This window comes from Phascolarctos cinereus, unplaced genomic scaffold (genome assembly GCF_003287225.1).
Source record: "Phascolarctos cinereus isolate Bilbo 61053 unplaced genomic scaffold, phaCin_HiC Scaffold_9;HRSCAF=440, whole genome shotgun sequence".
Taxonomy (NCBI): Eukaryota; Metazoa; Chordata; class Mammalia; order Diprotodontia; family Phascolarctidae; genus Phascolarctos; species Phascolarctos cinereus.
The window spans coordinates 137,088,349-137,113,363 of NW_027556402.1; the positions used below are offsets into that span (position 1 = coordinate 137,088,349).

The 25,015-nt window shown below is 34.1% G+C and overlaps 1 pseudogene; it reads right to left on the reverse strand.

Moving 5' to 3' along the window:
- Nucleotides 1–7,388: 7,388 nt before the first annotated feature.
- LOC110217452 (NADH dehydrogenase [ubiquinone] 1 beta subcomplex subunit 8, mitochondrial pseudogene) overlaps nucleotides 7,389–25,015 on the reverse strand; it is a 69,496-nt pseudogene continuing 51,869 nt past the window's right edge.

Genomic DNA, 25,015 nt, shown 5'->3' on the forward strand with positions numbered 1-25,015 from the left:
ATGTGAATACATATACATACACACATATATCCACATGTAATAGCTAAGAGGAGAAGGTAAGGAGATACTTTACTTAATTATAGATGGGAGGAATTTTTTGAACAATGGATAGAAATGATAATAAGCCATAAAATGAATGGTGCTAATTATATAAAATAGAAAAAAAAATTCATATCAAAAATAATGTTATTAGAAGTGAAAGAATCATTGGTAAAATTATATATATATATATATATATATATATATATATATATATATATATATATATATAAAATTTATCACATAAAAATTTGAGATCCAATGTACATAGGGAATTCATACAAACATAAGAATAAGATGTATTCCTGAAGAGATAAATTATCAATTCTATAATACTATCAGTTTTCAAAAGAATTGAAAGAAATGCCAGATTCCAGTTTGTAGGATACAATGAAAGAGATGAAGATATAGTCTGGTAGTCAAAATGAAAAGCGTGTCCACAATGTATAATAAATATATTGTTTGATATTTTTTAATTGTAATGTTTTATTATTATCATTATAATTATCATCCTTATTGTTGTTGTTGTTGTTGTTAGTAGTAGTAGTAGTAGTAGTAGTAGTAGTAGTAGTAGTAGTAGTAGTAGTAGTAGCAGCAGCAGCAGTATGCAACCATCTGTTAATGATAGCTAGGCCTAAAAAGAGGAAGTCAGAAGTTTGGAGAATACATCAATATAGAATGTCATGAGTGGCCTCTCAGGTAAAAAATCAGGAGAGATAATTAGAAGTCCTTGAAGATCCTTTTATACTTAAAAAGCCCTCCCAGGCCATCATACTCATTAGAGTATGTATTCTTTGAAATAAGACCTTACAATTACACTGATACTTTCTTTTAAAATTATATGAAGAAATCATTCATAATACAAGCTAATGCAATATGGTCTAGTATATGTGATGCTCTCTAGAAATCTGCTACCAAAGAATCTGAGTTCCCCTTCTCCTCATAAAAGGCATTGAATATTCTAACAATGGAAAGAGCATTTCAAGAAAAAGAGAATAATAACCAGTCAAACAAACACATTCATCCTTTCTCCCTGGCCACCACAAACCAAGTTCTCTCCCCACCCCCCAAAAAAGGAAAAATGTAAAGATAATTCCCACATACAGAAAGTCAAATTTTAGGGATTAAAATGAATTCTTTCCTAATAGGATTAAGAGCTTCTAAGTGCCACAGTGGATGGATAGAGTGCGAGACCTGAAGTCAAGAAGACATATCTTCTTGAATTCAAATCCAGCATCAGACATTAGCTATGTGTCCCTGGGCAAGTCACTTAACCCTGTTTGCCTCAGTTCCTCGTCTGTAAAATGAGCTGGAGAAGAAAAAGGCAAACTACTATTGTATCTTTGCCAAGAAAACCCCATAGGGGGTCACAAAAAGACAGACATGACTGAACAATAGGATTAAAGGGTCTTTATCTGATATAATCTTTGGTTAATTGGTAGCGGAAAAGTCAAAATAACTTTACCTGAATTTTTGACTGAAAAATAAAACTTATTAGAGCTTCAGTTCCTCAGTGACCCTCATTCATTTATTAAATTTTCCCAAGAATGATCATTCTTCCCACTTTGGTTCTGTTTCCAGAGTCTGTGATTCCCTCAGGAAATTCTGCCTTCTTTGCAGATTAATGAAGTATTAAAAGGTATTAATGTAAAAGAGAAGTGGTACCTGGGGAATGTGAAAACAAGTATGGAGTTTGAGGTTCATAAGGAAGAAATAAAGTTGAGAATTATGTGGAGGAATTTGTAGTTTCTAAGATAAGAGAAGGTATTGAGTTTTGTAGGACAGATAACAGATTTAAAGGTTGTAAGCCAGGAGAAAAGTTTGGGGTTCATTATAGGAATTGAGTGAATCAAACAGACTCCATCTTGTGATTCAATTCTGGCTCTAGCTCAGTTCCCTTTCTGTTCAGTCCTGGGTGTAATCCATTATGAGAATACTTTTTGCAATGGGAATTACGAGAAAAGTTTATTACATCGTTTTAACTTAGCTCTGCATGGCTGGGAAGCTCATCTATTGCTAGAAATTAGATTTGTTTAATGCTCAACTCACACCTAAGTTATACTGATCAAAAGTCTAGTTAGGTCCAAAGATTGATGCAAGGAGTTTTATCACAATTATACATTTCAAACAATTTATATGGCTTCTCTGAAATCTGGCTCCAGGTTGGTTAATCAGCCACTCTCTCATATTTCTTATGATTGAATGTAGATATTTGGGAAGGAGTTGAAGAGCTCTTTTTCTGTTTTCATGGAATGGCCCCTCTTTGCTTCCCCCCACTCCCTAAAATTTGAAAAATCTCTAATCTTTCTTCCAATTAGGAATCAAGTTACCTAATCTTGTATCCTGGTTTATATTCTGTTAATTGTTTTCTGTTAATGTGTAAAAATCTGTCTTCCCTTATATTCTGGGTGTAGTGTCAAGTAATGGAGGCCTGGTGCCAATTTGTTTTGCAAGCCTCATGCATTGCTTAAGAAATTGATATTCTCAGGAACCTTGAACCTTTGTTTCCTCAGTTATTTCAGATTTCACCTGCCACATCATTAGACAGAAAAAAATCTGAGGAAAGAGAAGGACTGTTATTCTGCCAGAAATTCTGCTTTCACTTTATTGTTTTTCATTATTGGTACAGAAGACAGAATGAAATAAATTACTGAGTATTTTACATTGGAATAGTTGATCCGAGCTCTCTCATTCCTCTCTGAAAATAAGTTTATCAGTCAGCTACCTCTGCCTTTCAGGATTTGGCTTATGTGGCATCTAGTACATATGAAAGGACTCTGACACAGATGATGACTTCCCATCCTGCTTCCCCCTAGCAGATCTATACTCCTTTATTCCCTGAGAGCCCTCTCACCATCCTTCCACTAGCAATAAAGTGTTCAATGTAAACTTAGACAACTTATCACCATCCAAGGTTTCTGTCATTTCAGTTAACTCACTTACTCTTGTTTGTTTGTTTGTTTGTTTTCATTTTAGGGTAGATAGATAGATAGATGATAGATAGATAGATAGATAGATAGATAGATAGATAGATAGATAATCTCATGCATTTGGAATAGTAAACCTGATTTAATTGGTATGAAGGTAAATCAAAGTTTCTTCCCTTGATACAAATGCCCTCCACTTCTGTACCTTACAATCATAGTCTTTTGCTAGGCCCTAGTTGATAGAAATGATTTTATGTTTGACCACTGATTAAGCTGTCCATAGGAATTTCTTATGTACTCAATGACTGGCTTGGTCAGCTACATTTAACATTAATAATGTGATGTTTTCAAGCTTTCAGTTTCACAAACTTCATCTATTCCAAGTATGCAAGGTTAGCCAACTTTACTAATCATAATATCTTTATGATTGATAAGAAGGAAGGGAAGAGTTCCAGTATAGACCACCTTCTGGTAGACTGCTCCTATAATAAAGCACCGCCACTCAGTCCTTCCTGAATACCCCCAGCAATATCAGATATAAGGGCAGAACCCTAGGACATCTGAAATCTTAATTGGGGGTTTACATCTCATCATACACCCAAGTCACCTTCATTTTTTGTCCATGGGATTGTAGCACAAAAATATTACACATTTGTGTGTCTATAAGTAATAAATATCTAGACTCAATCCTTTGATTATTTATATTCCTTCTCCAGTACCTCCTCATCAATGATCCCTTTACCCTTAGAGGGTTGTTTGGGGTCACTGAAAGATGAAGTTACTTGTTACCTGTTCCCATTCATAAAGTTACTATGTGTCAAAGGCTGAACTTTTCCACGTCTTCCTTATTCCAAGGGTGGACCTCTATCTATAACTATACTATCTTCCCATATAGAAACTAGTTGTTCAGTCATACCCAACTCTAAGTGACCCTGTGTACTATACTTTCCATAGGGTTTTCTTAGCAAAGTTACTGGAGTGGTTTATCATTTCCTTTTCTAGTGGATTAAGGCAAACACAGGTTAAATAACTTGCCCAGTCACACAGCTAATATGTGTCTAAGGCCAGATTTGAACTCGGGAAGCCTCCAGTAATATATGAGCAAGTTGTAACTTCTTAGAAGTTTTGATTCTTTTCTAATTTTAAAAGGTCTCTAAAGTCACTTCCAACTTGACAATTCTTTTCTATGTGAAATAGAGAATCATTGTGTTGAGAGGGAAATGAGGGCAAAAGAGTATTGAAATTCTGAGAGAACAGAGAGAAATCAAGGTACTTAAAGTGGTGATGAAAGGAAAGGACCAGGAATAGTTGAAGTTATGGTGTAGTAAGAGGTAGAGGAATATATTTTGTAAGAGATGGGGATTTTTAAATTCAAGAAATTGGAGGTGAATTTCCCTTAAGAAATGGTAAAGTAAAAAGCCCAGAGTATAGCTATTCTTATTTTTAGAGTTTAGAAATAAGGAATTATAGGAACATAAAATAACGCTGAAGCAAATTCTGTGCCAAATAAAGAATGCAACATATTGAGGAAATCAAAGATAATTTTTATGTAAGAATGGCTTTAAATGGCTTTTTAATTAAAAATAAAAAATCTACAGTACATCATGCAAAAGTCTATAAGAAAAGAGGCATTCAATAATTTGTATAGTTTGAATTGCATTTCTAATTTTTAGCTCCATACAAATGAACCACTAGGCAGAAAAAATAAAAATGACACATTTTTCATTGTGCAAGCTTTGATGTTTTATGAGCAAAAGTCATTATTTTATTTTTGAAATGAAACCCACATGATCAAATACTATTATAAAACAAAGTGATGCCAATTACATTTTCAGATTAGTTAGTCTTTGGAAACAGAAGTAAGTTGGCTTCAGGATAATGTAACTTACATTAACATTCATTTAGAGCCAGTGAGAGAAAAATAAAATATTTTTTTCTTGACAGTATTATAGCATAAAGCAGGTTCAGCTATCGAACAGGCCCTTGTAAAATATGAAAAGTCTTACACATTCTTCTGTATTCCCCCACTAATGAGGCAGTGTGAAAAAAATTCCATATTTTAAAATATTTTGCATAGCCTTTTAAAAAAAACTTTCCCAGAGTGTCTCTCACCACTTCTTTCATCAAAATAGACTTGTTTCTCTTTGAGAAGTTGACATGACAGTGAGATTTCAAAAAACTGAGTATGTTCCTAAGTCATATGATGTTACATAATATCTATAAGTTTTTAAATAACATTTTTGCTTTCAATGACAGACATTTGGAGCACTAAGAAGGCAAGCATTCAGGGATTCCAGGGTAACTATTTAATAGGTGGAGGAAAAAAATTGTGTTTGTGTGTGTGTGTGTGTGTGTGTGTATAAAGAGTAATGAGAACAAAAGTATGGAATAATGGGTCTTTTTATGATTGTATATGATGTTAGATTAGTCTTCTACCTGCAGTTATGATTAAATAATGAGAGAATAATAGTCAGACAATCTTTTTCATGTTATTTCTCCTACACTTTGCCATCTGTCTGATCTTTGTGACCTTTAGACCACTAGACTTTGTCAGCTACCCTAATGATAGACACTCTGAATTCCCAGGCCTTGCCATTTGAGAAGGCAGTAGTCTCTCTCCACCCCCTAACCTTACCATCTATTTTTTTAAAAATTAGATTGCTTTTCTACCTGCCAAGACAAGCTCAGAAACTATATAATCACAATTACAAAACACTTTTCACACAAATAAAGTCAGATATAAACAGTGGTAAAAATATCAATTGCTCATGGGTAGGCTGAGTCAATATAATAAAAATGAGAATTCTACCTAAATAACTTATTATTTAATGTTATATCAATCAAACTATCAAAATTATTTTATAGAATTAGAAAAAATAATAACAAAATTTATCTGGAGGAACAAAAGGTCCAGACTATCAAGGGAATTAATAAAAAGAAATAAAAGAGAAACTGGCCTAGCCTTCCCAGATCTCAAATTGTACTATTAAGCAGCAGTCATCAAAACTGGTTGGTACTATCTAAGAAAGAGAGTGGTTTATCAGTGGGATGAGATAGGTACACAAGACACAGTAGTCAATGACTTTAGTAATCTACTTTTTTTGATAAACCCAAACACCCCAACTTCTGGAATAAAGACTCACTATTTGACAAAAAGTGCTAGGAAAACTGGAAAATAGTTTGGCAGAAACTAGGCACAGACAAACATCTCACCAAGTCAAAGTCAAAATGGATGCATGATTTAGACATAAAGGATGATAATATAAACAAATTTGGAGAGGAAGGAATAGTTTACCGATCAGATATATGGAGAAGGGAAAAATTTATGACCAAACAAGAGACAGCATTATGAAATATAAAATGGATAATTTTGATTACATTCAATTAAAAAGTTTTTGTACAAACAAAGCCAATACTACCAAGATTAGAATGGAAGCAGAAAGCAGGGGAATAAGCTTTACAGCAACACTCTCTAATAAAGGACTCATTTCCAATACATATAGAGAACTGAGTGAAATTTATAAGAATACAAGTCATTCCCCAATTGATAAAGGGTCAAAGGATATGAACAGGCAGTTTTCAAATGAAGAAATAAAAGCTATCTACAATTATATGAAAAAATGCTCTGAATCACTATTGATTAAAGAAATGAAAATCAAAACAACTCTGAGGTACCACATCATGCCTATCAGATTGGCTAATTGACAAAACTGGAAAATGATAAATGTTGGAGAAGATGTGGGAAAATTGGAATACATGCATTGTTGGTGGAGTTGTGAACTGATCCAACAATTCCGGGGAACAATTTGGAATTATGCCCAAAGGGCTATAAAACTCTGCATACCATTTGAACCAGCAATAACACTTCCAGATCTGCATCCCCAAGAGATAAAAAAAAATGCAAAAAGGATGCACATGTACAAAAATATTTATAGCAGCTCTTTTTGTGGTGGCAAAGAATTGGAAATTGAGGGGATACCCAACAATCTGTGAATAGCTGAACAAGTTGTGGTGTATGAATATAGTACAAAACTCTTATGCTATGAGAAATGATGAGCAGGAGGACTTCAGAAAAACCTGGAAAGATTTGCATGAACTGATGCTGAGTGAAGTGAGCAGAACCAGCAAAACATTGTTCACAGGAATAGCAACATTATGTGATGACCAACTTTGATAGACTTAGGTCTTCTCAGCAACAGAAGATCTAAGACAATTTCAAAAGACTCACGATGGAAAATGCTATCAATATCCAGAGAAAGAACTATGGAGTCTGAATGCAGATTGAATTATACTGTTTTTCCTTTTTTTCTTTTTTTCTTTTTTTTGAGTTTCATTAGGTATTTCATTAAGGTTAAATCTTCTTGATTGAGTAGGCTTGCACAGGAGAAAGTCAGTGGCCCTGCAGGCTAGGTCCTTCAGATTTCATTCACAGTGTATCACATTCTCTGGCTCTGCGTTGGGATCACCCCCTTGCTGCAAGTATAGGTTGTTGTAAGGATATCGCTTTGCTTTGGAACCACAGGCCGGTAGGAGGGAAAAACCTTTACTAACCAGAAAACGAACATCATGAAGCCGAAGAAGCCAAAGAAATGCTTACATGTAGTGTTCCAGGAGACAGGTGTGGGGGACATATCAGCACGATTCCGAGTGTACACATCGAAGTCAAAGTGCATCGGTTCACCCCAATTCATCCTCAGTTCTGAATGGTCCTAGTCATACCATGGGTCTCGTTCATGCTGAGGGTAGTCTGGAACCTTGGGATATCATACCCGAAGCCATTGTCCGGTAGGGCTCCTAGTCCACTACCTGCGTGTTGTCCTTCGTGGCAGCAGTGGTGCGCTTCTCCGGCGTGCGGGTGTACGGTCCTGGGAGCATGTCCTTCCTGAGGCCCGAGGCTGTCCGGGCCTGAGAGGGGTCACCCGCCAGTCCGCTGCCCCCAGCCATGGGATTCCCTGGGACGCAGCCATGGAGGCCGCCCTCTTAACTTTCTTCCTTCTTCAAGATTCGCCAGCGCAGGCGCTGCCCCCCGCTTTTTTTTTTTTTTTTGTCTTTTCTTTCTCATGGTTTTTCCCTTTGGTTCTAATTCTTCTTCACAATATGACTAATGTGAAAATATATTTAATATAACTGTGCATGTATGGCCTATATCTGATTGCATGCCATCTTGGGTAGGGGAGAGGGGAAGGAGGGAGAGAAAATTTAAAACAAAAAATATTATAAAAGTGAAAGTTGAAAACAAAAAATAAATACATTAAAATTTGCAAATAGGCAAAAATAATTTATTTTAAACTTAAATACTAAAACAAATAGAAAAGAAAAGAAAGAGAAACATATAATAACAAAATAAGAAAAGAAAAAAGCATTGTCATGTGCACAACAGAACATGAGATGATTCACAGTATACAGCAATAAATTTCCATTTCAAGAAAGCCTATCTAACAAATACTACACATCCTGTTCAGAACTGCCCATCTTTTCTTTGCTTCCTTGTAAGTTTTCTTTTGTTCTCTGCTGTGTATTTTTTACTTTATTTTTTTCTACCTTTCCCCACCCAAGAGAGCTGCAATCAATTGTGTTTCTGTGTATATGTGTGTATATGTATGAATATGTATGTGTATGTATATATACATATATATGTATGTGTGTATGCATATATGTATTATATATACATATGTACGTGTATATAGCTATATATGGGTATATACTATATGCGTATATAGCTATATACATATATATACTATATACATACACACATATGTATGTGTGTATATATGTATGTATGTATGTGTATATATATACATACACACACACACACACACACACACACACACACACACACACACACACATATATATATGCACAGAGAGAGAGAGTGACTTGGACATATGAAGGAAAAGGTTTTCACCAACAGAGAAACAGAGGACATTCAAGTCTAGTACAGTTTTACATAGATGCATATGAATGCATATGTGTATATGTTAGTATATATGACATATATGTGTATAAGTGTATGTCCCCAACTCATAATTTCCTATACCACAGCAACCTTATACTGTTTGGTTATTTTAAATAGTTTAAAATAATATTGATTAATATGACTGACGTATAACCTTATTTTTCCCTTTTGATTAAATCTATTTTAGCTTTAACTTTGATATCATGATTACCACCCCTGCCATTTTTCCCTAATAAATTGTATTCTGATCTTTATTTTGTTTGTGTCTATCACATATTTCTCATCCCTCCTGACTGCTCTACTTCTACCCACTACCTTGCCCTCCTATTTCTTAACCTACTCCTCACATCAAAGATCCCTCCTTTATCCTCTCCCCCACCCTAAAACACATCTTTTATCCTCTTCCTTCCTCCCTATCTCTTTAGCCTTTTATTTCTATCTGTATTTAGAAAACTTATATGCCCTTCTAGATATATATGTATTGTTCCCTTTTTCCTTATCACATATTTTGAAAGCATCTTTCCAACCAGTAGGCCATGCTCTCTTCTCTGTCATTGATGCTAGGGGCCATCAGGCTTTGCCATTTCCCTTGAAACTGAATCTTTTTATATGCACTGACTGTCCCTAATATAATATAAACTCTTTGAAAGCAGGGACTATATTACTTTTGTCTTTACATCCTTCACACTTGGCATTTACTATACACAATAACCTCCAATTATCAACAACTATAGAATATTGAGATAATCTAGTTAAGACAAAAGGAGGGATGATACAAATTTGAAGTTCCAAAAATATGGAAAAAAAATGATGAAAGGGATGTTTGAAGGGATCAAACTTTCAGACCCAATCTCTAGTCAATCTTAAGGAATCTTAATTTTAATGAATCTAATTATTTTATGGAAATCCAGAGAGATAACAGAAATACAACTTCTTAGAGGTGAAAGGATGATTTAGTGCAATCTTCAGAGAGTTAAGAAGCTTTTCTTCAAAATCCCTAATGATCTCTTAAAATGGCAAAAGTCAAACTTTTACCTCTAGACCTCCAATGGAGGAGAATCCAGTACATTTTGATATAACATATTGCACTTTAGAATGTTCTAATTGTTAAGCAGTTTTCCCTTTTATCAAACCCTAATTCTTTCTTTCTTTCTCACAATTCTGCCTTTTATGTGGCCAAGCTGAATATGTTTATCCCATGTTCTTGATGATTAACCCTCACCTGAGTCTTCTATTCTGGAAGCTAAATATCCCCAAATCATTCAACCAACCAAATTTACAAAGCAATATTCACATAGATATAGATATATATCAGGCACTATGCTAGACACCGAAGATACAAATACAAAAAAATAAGACAATCTCTAATTCAAAAGATTTATATTTTCTGGGAGAGACAACATGCATGCATGTTTATGTGCATACATATACACACATACATGTTATATCCTATATATTCATTTATATATGTATATCTGTATGTGTGTATGGTTGTCTCTGCCTCTGTCTCTGTGTCTCTGTCTATATTTAAATATAGATATCTAGAGAGGGATAGAGAGAGAGAGAAATAAAATAAGTATATATGGAATAAATGCAAAATAATTACAATGTAGGACAAGGGAGACCATTAGACATTTGAGCCATTTAGGCAAGGCTCCATGTAAAAGGTGGTGCTTAAGGTGGATCTCAAAGGAAGAGAGGTAGTCTATGAGATAAAGTTGTGTACATATGCATGCATGCATATATCTATGTATGTATGCACTTATGAGATCTCTATGTGTCTTTGTTTCTGTCTCTGGGTCTCTGTTTCTATCCTTCTCTGTCTCTCTCTACACACACTCACAAAGTACATATGAAACAAGTGAAAAATAAATACAAGGCAGATTAATACAAGGTAGTGAAGCAAATCACTAGGAGTTGGGACTACTTAGGAAAAGCTCATATAAAAGGTGGTGCTTGAGGTATCTCTCAAAGGAGGAGAGATAGATAGTCTATGAGGCAGAGATGAGTTGAGAGTACATTCTAGGCATGGAGAATGGTCAGTGTAAAAGTACAGAGAAGGAAAATCAAGTACCATGTGTGAGAAACAGAGTTAATATTACTGACTGTAGAAAGTGAGGAGAGTGATATATAGTGGTGCTGGAAAGATACTTTGGGTTCTGACTGCAAGGTGTGAAAAGCTTTAAAAGCCAGAGATGTTTTTATTTTATATTTTCCTAGTGATGATGGTGAGCCACTAGAGTATATTTATTGCTGAAATGTCATAAACACTACAGGAGGACATCTGGGTTTGAAAATCATTTTGGCATCTACGTGGAGGATTTCCCACTGGAGGGGGGTAAGGCAACAGGGAGACCAGTAGGGAGGCCATGTAATAGTCAGAGGAAAAGGTGAGAAGAAGTTAAAATAAGGTGGTGCCTGAGTGAAAGAAGAGGAGTCAGATTTGAGAGATGTTTAGAGATAGAAATACCAAGATTTGGCAATGGATTGAATATATGGAGTACATAAGAATAAGGAGTAAAGGATAATGTCAAGGATACAAAGCTGGGAGACCAAAAGGATGGTGATGTCTTTGAAAAAAATAGGGAAGTTTGGAAGATGAGAGTGTTTGGAGAAAAGGTGAATCCAGTTTTTGACATGTTGAGTTTTAGATATCTATCTCCAAGACAATCAGTTTAAGCCATCCAATTAACAATTAGTGATGAAAGGCTTGGGGGAGATATTTGGGTTCAGTATATAGAACTGTGAGTGTTCTGGACAGAGATGATAAATTAAGTCCATGGAAGGAGGTGAATTCATAGAAGGAAGAATGAGAACAAGAACAAGAAGAACAAAGAGGAGGAGAACAAGGATGACAACAATGAAGATGACAAGGAGGATGATGACAACAATGACACAGAGAAGGTGCTTTATTGCATTTCCTGACACAGTGCCTTATACATGTAGCCACATGTGAATTCCATTAGACAAAGCAAAGGACTAATTAGGCTGTCTCACAGCAATGGTTTATCATTTCTTTCTTTGCCCTTGATTGCAACTGGTTCAATTTCACTGTGGCCTTGAATGGTCCTTTAAAATCTTCCTCTTAGCAACAACCATTGCAGTGTCTATAAAATTTATGGAATGTGCATCCTAGGAAAGAAACAGGAGGTAGAATGTACTACAGGTCAGGCCAACATCACCATCGTGAACACCATCACTCCTTAGACAACTCATGGCCCAAGAGTTTTGGAGATGTCAAATCTTCCAGCCCAGTAACCTTAGCCATTATTCTGGGAAGTAATTCAGGAAAATGAAGGTTGGTAAGTAATCCTATAGGTGCTAATTAAGGAAGATCCAGAAAAGAAAGGGTTTTTTTTTTTTTATCATCAAATCTCTGCCATTGTCAAATGATTCAACATCAGAAAGGAATGTGATTTTCTTAATACTAAACACAATGAATGAATATCTGTTTTGCCTCTGTATCCTAAAAACATGTGATCTTTCCATCTGACTCACAGCTGAAACCATTCATGTGTGTTTCCTCTATTAGAATATGTCCTACAAAACATGTACCGCTTTACTTTTCTAATTATATCCTTAGCACATAGCACAGTGGTTTGAGCATAGTAATACTTAATGCATGCTTCATTCATTCATTCTTCTATTTATTATTCAAGACCTACAACTTGTGGTGCATATTTCCCTGGAGTAGTCTCCATCCTTAAAAACTACATGATTTAAAACAAAAAAAGGAGTACAATGAATCAAATTACTGTGGCACCAAATCTACCACTGACAGAGAAATAATTAGAGGGGATATCAACTCAACCTGGTGTCAACTGTGCAAAGTCAGAAGTTGAGTTAGCTCAATATAAGTAGAACATAAACACACATCACACACACACTCACAACAATTACTCAATCACAATTATTATTATTGTCCAAAGACATCCACCCTGAAATTCTCTTTTATATAATGTTTTAAGGTTTGCAAAGGACTTTATAAATGTTATCTCATTTGAGTTTCACAGCAAACCTGTAAGGTTGATACTATTATTATCCCTCTTTTAGAGAGGAGGAAAAAGCTGAAGGAGGTTGTGACTTGTCCACAGTTACATAGCTGGTAAGTATACGAGCAATGATTTGAAATCAAGTGTTCTTGAGTCCAAAGTTAGCATTCTATACTCTGTGCCACCTAGTTACTATACATACCACTTCAGTAGGCATTTAATCAAATGCTTTTTAGTTTATTGAATTCTGTTTGTTTTGGAATTCAATATATTTTTTAAACTTTTTTCTATACTTTATAGTAGATCATTTACTTTGGCTGAGCAAATAAGGAAAAAAAAGTGTAGTATTCTATTCTCCATTTTCCATTGATATAACACTATTGATGGCATTCTGACTATTTTTTTTAACATTTCAATGTAATAATTTTTATACAAAATTACAAAATGTTTATGGTGTGTATGATGCAAATGTATTTTAAATTTATGCTGAATTATCATCTGGAAAAATTTAGGTTACAATTGTGTAACACATTCCTTAGTTTAATGGTACAAAAATTGTGTTGTCATTGTTGTTGTTTTGAAGAAGGAATGTGAATTAAATGGTGTGGCAGATGGACTTGGAGTTGAGTTACTGCTCCAGACATCTAAAAACTGTGTGACCTCAGACAAAATCACATAACTTTTTTGAGACTTAGTTTCCTCATCTATAAAATCAGTGTGTTGGGCTCAAATATGTATTCTAAATATATGATCATATAATACTTTTTCAAAAGATAATTTTCATAGGCAAAACTTTGGTAAATTTTCTAACCAAAAAAACAAGATTTATAATATGATTATATAATTTTAAAATATGAAAATTATTTCAATCATTTGAATATAAATCATGTTTGAAAAATTTCAGGAATCGCTTTTGGGGAATAATGCTTTTATCTTTATCTATATCATTATATCTTTGTCTAAAGTCAAATTCTATAAAAAGTTATATTAAGTAAAAATTTCTGTCAGAATCAGTTCTGCTTTTTGTAAAGGCTAAAGGTAAGTTCATATGCTTGGTAGTTCAAGAAAAAAGTACACTCATATTACAAAATATATTTTCCATTTTCAGTGTAATGTCTTTGGGTTTCTATGACATCTACCTTCCCTTATAAGTCACTCATTTCTTCAAAGGAATAAGTGTAATTTCAGCAGCAGCAGTGTCAAGAGCATTATTTAGGCACATAGAAGTGGGGAGAATCACAAAATTCTATGCTGTCATTCTGCAAGCATCTCAGATTTTTTTTTAATAGAGTCATTGAAGGTATGGAGTATGCAATTTCATTTTTATATTGATCCAAATAACAAAACGTCATTTTTTAAAATGGCTCCTGAAAATGAAGAGAAACTGTTGATAAAATCACAACAGCCTCATCTTAAAAATTAGTAAGAAGAATAATTAATGTCAACATCTTTACATTCTGTTTCACTTTCATTTTTAAATAAGTTTTTAAGTATTATCTTAAATGCCTCATTACTTCAAGAATGTATGATTTCCTCTGTATTTTCACTTCTTACACCAAAATAGATTTCATCCTCACTTTAACTTAGAAGTTATTTGTTCACTACTGTGACTGGAAAAAAAAAATCATCCTTCAGTCAACTGGTTATGAATCCCTCTAAGTATAGCTTGGTAATTCCTTAAATATTAGAATTCATCTCTACCTCAATATACAAAACCTTTATTCTTTTGGCAGTGATTCAACACCCATTTGGCAGGGTAGATGACTATGCCACACAATGAAACATCAGAGTATTATTAAAGTGGAGTTTTATCTTATAACAATGAGAATATGTTCATGGAAAACTAATTTTAAAATATGTGACGTGGGTAAGTATCTCATTTGATCTAGTTTTAGTGTCTTGGTTTTAGTCCCTTGAGCATGTAATATGTGCCTACATATAAAAATGTTCTACATATAAAATACATACATAAAGATGTTCTACGTATAAAAATAGTGTAGTGGAAAAAGCGCTAAATTTGAAATCAGAAAATGTTTTTTGGGATTCAGTGGGTTGGCAGCTCACTTTCACTTAACCTCTGTGGACCTTACTTTCCTTAAATATAAATTGAAAGGAATTTACTAGTGAATTTCTAATTAAGTATTGCTTTATGAAAATTGTTAGTAATAACAACAAACAATATAGAACTTCAAGTTTTCCAAAGCATTGTACATGTTATCCTATTTGTTCTTCATGACAACCCTATGAAATTGATACTATTAATTTCATTTTACATAGGAAGAAACTGAGGCAAACAGAGGATAATTGACTTGCCCAGGCCATAAAACTAAGCAGAGTCTGGGGCAGGATTTGAACTCAGATCTTTTGACTCTAAGATAGGACTCTGTCCACTGTGTCAAGGTGTCTTTCACAATAATACAAGGTCCCTTTGTTCAGGGAGTTCATTATCTATTGAGAGAAGTGAGATATACATTAACATAGTTTTTTATTGGAGGTAACCAGACTTAAGTGACTTGCCCAGAGTCACATTGCTAGTGTCTGAGGCCAAATTTGAATTCATTTCCTCCTTACTTCAGGGCCAGTGCTCTATTCACTGTACCACCTAGCTGCCCTTAAAATAATTTTTAAAAATAAAATGAAATATACTAAGTACATAGAAATAATTTTTCCTGTGTTATGATGTGTTCATGTTTAATTATATGGATGCGAAAAAGATGTGCATACTTTGAATAGTATTTGTACTAGGAGTTCAAAAGATTTTATAAATCGTTAGGTTTGGGAGAATGCTCAGATTTCATAGAGACTCAATCCTCAGCTGTAGGTTGACTAATTTACTAATAGATTTGTGAATAATGAGATGGATTTTTTATTTAAATGAGTATTTTAAAAGGCAAAACAAAATGTTTAACACCAATGAAATTGCAAAAACAATTAAACAAAACATCAGTTTTATGGTGGTATAAAGTGATGAAGAGATTCAGATTGTTGTAAAGAGTAGAAGTTTAATTACAATGTTCTAATTTATAGAGAAATAAACTAATCTTTTCAAAATTATATTTAATTTTACTCATTGTTGCTACTCACAGTTTCAAAGGTGGCATTTCCTATGTGTGTGCCATGACCAAGAATAATACTTTGACCAAACAAATCAGACTATCAAGCAAACTGGGAGAGCAAGGAATAGTTTGCCTATCAGATTTGTGGAAAACAGAAGAATTCGTGAAAAAATGGGAAATAGAGAACATTACACAAAGCAAAACGGATAACTTTGATTGCATTAAATTGAAAAGGTTTTGTGCAAACAAAGCCAATGCAACTAAGATTAGAAGGAAGGTAGAAAACTGGGAAAGAATTTTTACAACCAGTCTCTCTGATAAGAGCCTTATTTCTAAAATACATAGAGAATTAAGTCAAATTTATAAAAATACAAGTCATTCCCCAATTGATAAATAGTCAAAGGATATGAACAGGAAGTTCTCAGATGAAGAAATTAAAGCCATCTATAGTCACATGGAAAAATGCTCTAAATCACTATTGATTAGAGAAATGCAAATCAAAACAACTCTGAGGTACCACATCACATCTATCAGATTGGCCAAGATGACAAACCAAGAAAATGACAAATGTTGGAGAAGACGTGGGAAAGTTGGAACACAAATGCATTGTTAGTGGAGTTGTGAAATGATCCAACCATTTTGGAGAGCAATTTGGAACTATGCCCAAAGGGCTATAAAAATGTGCATACCTTTTGACCCAGCAATAGCACTTCTAGGGCTGTATCGCAAAGAGATCATACAAATGGGAAAAGGACCCACATGTACAAAAGTATTTATAGCAGCTCTTTTTATGTTAGCAAAGAATTGGAAATTGAGAGGATGCTTATCAATTGGGGAATGGCTGAACAAGTTGTGGTATATGAATGTAATGGAATACTATTGTGCTATAAGAAATGATGAACAGGTTGACTTCAGAAAAACATGGAAAGACTTGTATGGACTGATGCTGAGTGAAATGAGTGGAACCGCGAGAACGTTGTACACAATAACAGCCAAGTTGTGCAATGACTAATATTGATAAACTTAACCCTTCTCAGCAATACAAGGATCTAAGATATCTCCAAAGGCCTCATGATAGAAAATGCTATCCACATCCAAAGAAAGAACTATGAAGATTGCATGCAGATTGAAGGATACTATTTGATACTTTTTTTTTTCATCCGTGGAGTTTTGTTGCCTCTTTCTGGTGGTTCCTCCTATTGGTTCTAATTCTTACTTACAACATCACTAATGTGAAAATACGTTTAATAGGAATATATATGTATAGACTATATCAGATTGTGTGCCGTCTTGGGGAGGATGGTGGGGAGGAAGGGGGAGAAAATTTTAAACTCAGAAGCATATGGAAGTGATTTTTAATAAATCAAAATAAATTAATTAAAAAAAAAGATTCTTAGATTCTTAAAATATAGCCAATACTTGAAGACTCCTAGATTCCTTAAGAGTCTGGCAATATGGTAGATCTTTAGTAAATCTTGTCTTTGGCTGAAAAAAAAAATAAATCAGATTGTCATATAATTATTCCAAAATGTTTATCCAAAACAAAGCTCTACCTGTGATATTTAGGTGAAACTGAGGTCTTGGGAGCTATGCTAAGGATAATATGAACACATTTTGCCCCAGTAGAAAGAATGAAGTACAATTCTGGTGGTAGATTGAAAGTGCTGTCTGAAGACAAAATTAATTAAATACAGTTTCATCACCAATGGTCTTACATTATAAATGAGGCTTTTAGCTATGGTAAGCCAAGAAACAAACACACAACAACTAAAAATGAAAAACCTCAAATACCTGTGGCACCCATCTGTGACAATGGGGGCAGAACTATAAAAAAGGGGACAGAAGACTCTAATGATAGAATTTTTGGAATGCTCATATACATTAGTTTAACTGTAAAGTACACTACATGCTACAATGACCAGTGAACTGACATACTACTAAAATGACTGAAGCATATCAATCTTGTTATTCTCAGGATAAATTGAACCAGAAAAGAAACTAGAAGCTAAGTGGAAGAATGGCTCACACATTTTCTTTAAAATGGAAGAGTTGGAAGACCTGGTTTCATTGTCTATCCAAAGACTACAAGAAGTATAATTTGTTTCCACAATTGCTTAGGTCTTGGAGTACTCATGGTGAACATAAGCTAAAAAATGTTTAGGTAATATGCTAGGCACAGAGTAGATAGATAGATTGATACATACATACATACATACATACGTACATACAAACAGGCATGAATAATCATAACTAACACAATCCATAAAATGCTTCAATGTTTGCAAAGCAATTCACATATTTGATTTGACCCTTGCAATCACCCTGCAAATGGTATTATATACATTTTCCTAATTAGGGAATGGAGAATTAAAATTTGAGCTAAAATATTCCTTATTCAATGTCCAGTTTATTTTTCAAGAAGAACTTTTCAGAATAAAACAATGGAGCCCTTGGACTTTCCACTGGTTATCCATTGTTCTCTGCATATCATTGATCATTTTTTTTTCCAGTTCTACATCTCCCTGTGTATAAGATACACATACACAACTTGACATTAGAGAGATTGTAACAAACTACTGAAGTAAAGCAAATTAGGTTTTTCCTAGTAATAATTAAGCAGGTATCCCTTAACTAAGAAGACTCCTTCATCCAGATCCCAGGACAGTTTTTAAGAACATAGTAAGGTTTTAATATATGCATGTTGACTGATTGATTGCTTCAAATCTGCATTTCAAAACTGCAACAGATTTGGGTGCTTCTTTTGAAGGTGAAGATTGCAGCCCACCCACACTTTCTCACTCAGCAGAATACTTGTCTATAAAACCTCCGCAGGAGATTACCCCAGTGTGCTAGGAGCTGTCCTCTGGATCTATTACACATGCATATATATACAAGGAGAGATATACCTAAACAGTCACATACATGCTTGTTTATGTATGAATTCATACATTGATAACAGAGAAGTGGAACAAACACAGAAAAATCACTAGCTTCTGGAATACGTGCTATCATCCTCAAAGAAACATTTTAATATAATAAGTACCCACTGTTTTTGTCCCAAGGTTGTTCTGTGCTGTGCTGATGTTTCCTGTCATCAACCCACTATGTTCTTGCAGTTTGCTGTGCTGTTCTTTGTCATCCTCGCTAGTTTTCCGTGAGAACATGGAAATGATCTGGAATTTTGCCCAATGTCCTCTCCCTTGTCTAAGATATCATCTGCCGTTCCTAGAATCCTGATGTTTTGGGTTTGATGTAAGTTTTAGTCCAGTGCTGTCCCTTTGTTTGTTCTTAAGCTCTTTATCCTTTTCCTGGCTGCTTAGTAACCCTTTTCACACAGAAGTTTCACATGCATTAATAAGCACTTAAAGATAGTCCCTATATTTCTGCTTCCTTGTAAAGAATTAAATTATATTCAACTTGGTTTTTTTGATACCTACTCATTTGATTAATAGAATGGGCCATGTTAGTTCTCTAAGATAACTACAATCCATTTTCAATTCATTAATGAAGTGCAGTTTTCATTTCTATTATAAGTATTAATATATCAACTATTAGCTGTGTTCCACTGCACCTCTCATGCCTTGAATTGAGAAGGTACAAAACATATAGTTATTAATTGATAGGTAGCAGGGAATATTATATCCAAAAATCACAATTTTAAAGCTAAGAGATACTTTGAGACCTAGTCTAATCCTTTCAATTAGAAGAGAAGGAAATTGTGAAACAGAAAGGCTAAGTAATTTATCTATGGTAATATAACCAGTTAGTATCAAAGTCAAAAAGAGAACCCAGGTCTCCTGACTTCTTATATGATGTTGTTTCCACTCTACCAAGAATTAATTACATTGTAAGTTGCAGTTTTCCCTTCTCTTTTAAACTTCCAAGAACTGCTATGTTATTTTGCAAACATTTTTTCTTCCATTTTCTGCATTCATGTCCTGACAATACATATATACACAAACACAAACACAACCACTTTAATTATGTAATCAGGATTGGATGAGCTGGGGAGAGAAAAAAAATTACCCATACATAAGAAAAGTTTCAGAGTGGTAAAACTCATAACATACATATTCTATCTTTTCTTTTAAGGTCATATTTTGTAAATAAAGCTCTAGGTTTTATTAAAAACCTAGATGCCAGTAAATGCCATAAGAATTTTATTGCTTCTGACAGAAAAACTACATATCAGTCTCCTTAAAATAGTTAAAATAAGATTAAGGATTCCAGTGGAGGGGTGGGAGAGGAGCAAATCTCATGAGAAAGGTAAACTGTAGAATGAAGCAACACTCCAGGATTTGCATTGTGCATATTTGCATGTGAAAATGACAGATGTCTTCCTGAGAATTGCTTGTCTTCTACAATTCAAAACAAAATAAAAAATGCACTTTTTTTCCCTTCCCAAAGCAGCGCCAACATGATTTTTCATCAACTGTGTCATATGTGTATAGCCAGTGGTGATATTTGTAGTGGGGCAAATGGGAATAGGAACCCAATAAGAAAAGCTTTTTAGTTCTGTTGTTTAGAATGTGTGTGCATCTGATCTGTCATTTACACAAACTGTTAAGGTTTCACTTTCCTTGACAGGCTTTTGAGGCTTTGGGAGGTTTCTTGTCTTAGGGCAATAACTCTCGATTATTTTCAGGAAATGTGCCTTTGGGTGGAAAGGCATCAATGTCTCGGGAATAGAACTAGGAAGTAGTGGAAAGAGAACTGGTGTTAGAATCAGGAAACTTGGGTTCTTGCTACTAATTACATACTACATTGGGCAAGTCATTTAATTCCTCTAGGGCTTACTTCCCTCTCTTAAAAAATAAAAGAAAGTTATATTAAAATTCCATGAATCTTTATGATTATATAGGGTTGCAACAACTAGCAGATTCATCTTGGACAAATCTGTGATTCTGATATTAAACTTTCCTTCTCAGGGCAAAAGATTCCTAGAAGCATAGATTCAGATTAGAAAAGTATATTAAAGGAAGTCTAGTCCAAACCCCTAATTTTTAAGGGAAAGAAATTGAGACCCTGAGAGGTCATCACTTGCCTAAGATTATATAGGTATTACATGACAGGGAAAATCTCCAGGAAGGAATAATTGCAAAGGAAGAATAGCAAACTATTAATGAAGTGAAAGAATTCTCTAAATTGCTAGTACTAAGAGAAATGCAAATTAAAATAATTCAAGACAACCTATACACAGAAAACAGGAAAACATAACAAAATATGGGGTAGTAATGGATATTCCTTATTACTGCATCAAGTAATACATTTTTTGATGCATCCTTAGAAGTCCAGGTCTTTTTTTTCTTTTGTAAGGGAAGGGTGATAAAACTGTTTAAAAAGATATGGATTAAGGGCAGCTAGGTGGTGCAGTGGATAGTGCACCAGCCCTGGATTCAGGAAGACCTGATTTCAAATATGGCCTCAGACACTTCACACTTGGTAGCTGTGTGACCCTAGGCAAGGTACTTCACCCCATTGCCAAGAAAGAAAGAAAGAAAGAAAGAAAGAAAGAAAGAAAGAAAGAAAGAAAGAAAGAAAGAAATGGAGTAAAATTCATTTGCCTAATACCATAAAGTACAATAGTCTCAGTGGTTCCTCTCATCTATGCAAGAAGGAAGAGGGTTAAATTTGCAAGAATTTAGTATTGGTGGGTGCTTGACAATGTAGATGGTATATAACCAGAAGAGACTCATTCTTCTCTGGGAAAGAAAGTATTAAGATAGAAAGCATTGCAAACAGCATATCTCAAATCCTGGAACTGTTCTAGTCACCTCCTGCAAACTTGGTGCAAGGAACATGGAACAATTCTCCTTAATAGAAAATATTCTTTTATATCTATGTCTGGGATGTCACATATTGCACAGCACCAAAAGGCGATTCAAAATATTCCAGTAAAAGTAAAATTACTTTGAAGTGTCTAGTCAAGAATTTCCTGAATATTTACTACACTTCTTTATTCATACCAGTTATTATTTTTTAAAAAGATACTGACAAAGCTTCTTTGCAGGGGGAAATTGCTTACTTCATTAGTGTGCTATAGAGAGATTTGTAAAATACCTATACACACTGAAAATACATGGAAAATATGACCACAGGTATACCATCACTTTTGAGTGTAAGGAGCAACATTTTAGGATTCACCTAACTTTATAAGAAGGAAAATCTTTATTTTCACAAAAAGAAATGAGTCAAAGTAGTAGAGTAAAATACAATCAGTTTCATGAAACATCATGAGAATATTGTGTATTTTTGCTCAATTTCACACTCTCTGAATAGTTTTTCTATCTTGAAAACAATAAATAAGCCTGTTCCAAAATATAAATACCTCTCAAAGAAGTTTTCATGCTTTAAATATTCTTTGTTCATATATCAAGATTTCTACATTACTTGCATTAAAATTTTCTTGATCACAATAAATACCTTTACACTTACAAAGGTATAAAGAACAAATCTTTTCAATTGTGTAAGTTTGAATTTGTCTCTTAGGTTATTTTAATTACCTCAGTCAAAGCAATTCAGTTAAGATACATTAGTCAATTATGAAATTAGCAGTGAACATTTTTGTGGTTGAAATGTTCTTATAATTATAATAGATAAGAATAATATTCTTATTTTATTAAGAATTAAATTCATCTTCAATATCTTGTTTAGATCTTCTAGATAATTTTTTTAGAAAATACCAATTATGTTGTATAATATTGTCGGAATATTTCTTTTTGCACTTTGTTTCTTCGAGTTCTTGATACTCATTCTATGTTTTTAAGAAGCAAGTGGTTCCATGATATGCTTATGAAACCCCAGATCCACTGTTCTCATTTTCATTTGCCCATACCCCATAATTTCATATTAATAGCAAGCATATAAATGGTTTTTTTGCAACAGTATAGATTTCACTAAAAGTGTGTATTTTTATGAAACTTTACAAAGTGTTGTCTATTTATCAAACTGCTTAGGGGAAATATGCTAAATACATTCCTTTCCCATACCACATACAGAAAAGCACTCTGCCCTAGATCTCTCCATAGTGCTCTTTTCCCCTCTCTCATACATGCATTGTCTGTGACTTATGATTTTTTAAAATTATTTTTGGTCTAAAATCTATATTCTAATTGCCAGAAAAATCCAGTTTGAATTATAAATTTCAGTGAAAAAAAATTTTTTTGGTGGAGACATAACTGATTCCCATGTGGAAATATGAATCTTAATATGTACAATTTAATTCCATCTAAAATACTCCCATCTAATCATAGTCTGATTATCACCTGGTATAGCTTGTTGACATTATTATTATTATTATTATTATTATTATTATTATTTATTTTTTTGGTGAGGCAATTGGGGTTAACTGACTTGCCCAGGGTCAAACAGCTAGTAAGTGTCAAGTGTCTGAGGCCAGACTCAAACTCAGGTCCTCCTGACTCTAAGGCCAGAGCTCTATCCACTGCTCTAACTAGCTGCCCTTGAAATTATTTTTAAAATACCTTTTGGAGTCATACATGTTAAACAAATACTCTCCACAAAAAAAAACCCCACCAGTTTTCTAATTAAGCTAGTAAAATCTTTAAGGTCTAGGTGGAGAGCTACTATCCAAATAGAGAACTGGGCTGGCACAATTCACTGGAAGTTGCTGTCAGGACTGCTACTATAGGAAAATACTCTAGAAATTTGTTTCAGTTAAGTAGGGCTCCACTGCCATTAGCTCCTGCACAGTCTATCCACTTTTTACATCATTCTGTCATGGATTCTTATCAGGTTTAAAATCTTCTTGAACTCTCCAATGTATATATGATACTAGGTAATTCCTGCTCTGTAATTGGTACAGACAATTATCAAACCGGTTTGCATTCTCAGGAATAGTATAACATGATGGCCAATCTTATATAGATGGCCTTCAGGAAATAAGTTTCCAGAGTGAAAAGATTTTAGAATCTCATCAGAATGCATGTTCGAATAACAGGGAACTACATGAAACTAAAGAGTCTAAAAGTATTTTTTTTATTTAGATTCATGAAACTGTGGTATTTACAAGAGTTGCCTCAGAGCCCAAGTACAAGTTTGAAAGTATTTGATAAAATACATAAAATTATCCAATTAGTTAGCAGCATATAGTAGAAAATTACTTCCAACATATTCTAAACAACAGATCTCTGAGGACAATTGTAGAACATGATCCAGTGATAAGACTTGGAGATCAGGAGTCTTGGGCTAAGCTATAAAAGACAGAGTCTACAAGAAGATATAGTAAAATAAAAGACAAAGAATGACTCTAATAATACCCAACTTCCTCTTAAGTCACATAAGATTCGTTGACATTAAATTAAGGTGGTAGTCAATAGTTATCCGGTGCATGCTAATTCCAACCTTGATGCTAGGCACTATATTGAATACAAAGAAATGCACAAGATAAACAAGAAAACTTGAACAATAGAAGATGTGAAAAATTGTATTAAACAACAATAAAAGAGATGTCACAAGATGTGCATCATGTGGCATAGTGGAGACAGTTCTGGACATTGTGTCAGCAAGGCCTGGGATTAAACTCTGCTTCTGACACTTACTAGTTGCATAACCCTGGATAAATCATCCTACCTCTCTGAGTTACAGTTCCTTGAACTATAAAATGGAGATATTCTCAATTATAAGACCTGTCTCACAGGGTTGTTTAATATTGTTACCATAGTAAGACAGGAAATCTCTGGGTCCTAGAGAGGTTTGTGAAGTTATATATGCCAGACATAGTATCAATCATAGAAGTCCGTCAAGTTTTTGTGGCTTTATTATTTCTTTTGGGTTTCTGTAGCTCTATTTTGCCATTATTAATAAGATGGGATTTTTCCCAGAGCAATCATTTACTTTTCTTTTGAGGAGACCTATAATTTCTTTACCATAGGGAATTCCTGGGGAGGAACAATATCTACCAAAGCAAGTTGGCACTTTCAATGAAATTTATAGTCCTATGGTGTTGGTTAGGGGCATTGAGAGAAACTAGATGACTTGTCCAGGAAAACACAGACAATGCGAGTCAGAGGTGGGCCCTGAAAC